General features: G+C 39.9%; 1 pseudogene; it reads left to right on the forward strand.

Annotated features, from left to right (window-relative positions):
* LOC143306255 (large subunit ribosomal RNA) overlaps positions 1-2,500 on the forward strand; it is a 7,937-nt pseudogene that overhangs the window by 3,315 nt on the left and 2,122 nt on the right.

The following is a 2,500-nucleotide window of genomic DNA, read 5'->3' on the forward strand; positions in this document are numbered from 1 at the left end:
GCCCTTCCTGTGGTATCCAGCTAACTGACAAAACATCTTCAAGTGCTGCGCAACACGTACGCAGATGCAACGCTCCTCCAATACAGCCTGATGGCAATACCTGTGATATATGCTCCAAAAAATTTAAAACATATCCTGGACTACGCCAACACATTCGCCTAATGCATATACAATATTATAATGATATGGACCTCCAACTCGCTCGTGATAGACAATTGTCTGCTCGGCCTCAATATTCTGAAGGTGAAATTCGAACAATTGCTCACATTGAAGCCTCAATCCCCAATAGGAAGAGTTTATTATCCAAAGAAATTAATGCTATATTATCAAAAGAATCCGGTCGCACAGTTGATGGTATAAAAAAGTTAAGACAACGTCAGACATATAAAACATACCTTTCCGACGAAATTGAAGCAATTAAAAAGTCCATGTTACGTGAATTATGTCCATTAACACCAAAGATTGTCCTTTCCAGAGTAGATGCCATGCACACGTGTGCTCAATCAGCTGCACCCAATACATCTGCAATTTCCGCACCAGATTCTCTAAGCTCTCGTTCCGGATGTAGTGATGCATCATGTACACTAATCTCATCTCAAGAAATATGCTCCGTATTAACTGATATTCGGAAAGATGCATCACCTGAAATTTCTTCTATTATCGATGCCCTCATGAGCAATAGTCCGAAAGAAACCGTAGTAAAAATGATTGATGAATACATACGTAAAATTGTACAGTTCGATCAGCCAAACAAAAACAGTAATAATAAGTATAATAAACACCCATACAAAACTAAAAACAGGTACTTACATGCTAAATTTAAAGGTAACCGCGCCAAGAGACGAGCAAGTCAATATGCACGTCTTCAGAAATTATATATGAAAAATCCCTCTCAAGCTGCAGAACATATCTTAACTGGATCTACACTTGATCCCCCTGAATCCCCGGCTATGGACGAGTTTGAAAGATATTATCAGAATGTTTTTGCTCACAAAGACCTACACTGGAAACCCCAATTAAGTCAATCTAAACCTACAATAGACATCTCCCGTCCTATTACCCAAATCGAGATATATCTTCAGCTTCGCAAATTGAAAGAATCCGCTCCTGGCCCGGACGGAATCAAACGTGAGCATTTAAGATCAATGTTACGCTCAGACTTACATGCCCTATTGAACATTATTTGGGGCATGAAATATCTGCCACCAATCCTTCGGTCAAATAGAACATCGCTAATTCCAAAAACTGGCAATACTAAAGAGCTAAAACACTGGAGACCTATTACGGTATCAAGTCGAGTCCTTAGACTCTTGAATAAAATCATCGTTTCTCGCCTAGAAAATGAAATACGGTTGTCATATAGCCAGAGAGGATTTACTAAAATTGATGGTATAATGGCCAATAGTTCGATTTTACAAACCGTAATACGTACAATGCGCAATTCATCTAAGCCTTTTGTTATAATGTCCATAGATCTGGCTAAGGCGTTTGATAGTGTATCTTTGGTATCCATTGTTGATGCTCTACGAATGCATGGAGTCGACGAACATACAATTCAATATATTGAAAATAATTACCGCGATGTTTCCACCATTCTTGAATGTAACGGCAAACGTTCTATGCCTTTAAATGTCAAACGCGGCGTAAAGCAAGGCGACCCCATGTCTGGATTTCTGTTTAACACAGTACTTGATGGTTTACTTCGAAAATTCCATAATAGAACCGGTATTAAAATCAATGATACAAATATTGTTACATTAGCGTTTGCTGATGATATTGTTATTCTAGCTCCGTCAATTTTGATAATGAAAGGTCATATTAAAATAATAGAAACATTCTTTAAGCGCCACGGCCTTGAAGTCAATGTCGACAAATGTGCTGCGTTCCAATTTATCTCGGTTCCAGGAACTAAAAGATTAGCAGTCGAGACGAAGCCTTTACTCAAAATTAATAGCTCCTCCGTTCCAACTCTGGGTGTATCTTCTCAGCTTAAGTACCTCGGTCTTCACTATGGGTTCCGCGGTGTGTCATCTCCAACACCTTCTAAACTCGAGGAAATGCTTGGACGCCTAAAGAAATGTCCGCTTAAGCCCTGGCAAAAATTAAACATCCTCCAACGCTATATGATACCGCGTTTTCACCACAGTATGCAAACAATGGATGTTACTAAGAAAAAGCTTTCTTACCTTGATCGCTGTATCACAAAATTCGTTAAAGCAACACTGCATCTCCCAAAAACAACGCCGACTGCGTATCTTCATGCGCCTCTCAAAACCGGTGGTTTAGGAATACCATCCCTCCAACTCCACATTGCGGCAGTATACCTACGCAGACTTGAACGCATAGCAGTACGAGGAGATCCCGAAACACAGGCTGTAATGCGAACTCCGATTATTCAGTCTTTATGTAGCAAATTACAAAGGATTCTGAACCACATTAATCTTACCACCAAGTATGCTGTCCAAGACTATTGGGCTGAGGCTCTACACAGTACCGCATT

Source organism: Osmia lignaria, unplaced genomic scaffold (genome assembly GCF_051020975.1).
Source record: "Osmia lignaria lignaria isolate PbOS001 unplaced genomic scaffold, iyOsmLign1 scaffold0003, whole genome shotgun sequence".
Taxonomy (NCBI): Eukaryota; Metazoa; Arthropoda; class Insecta; order Hymenoptera; family Megachilidae; genus Osmia; species Osmia lignaria.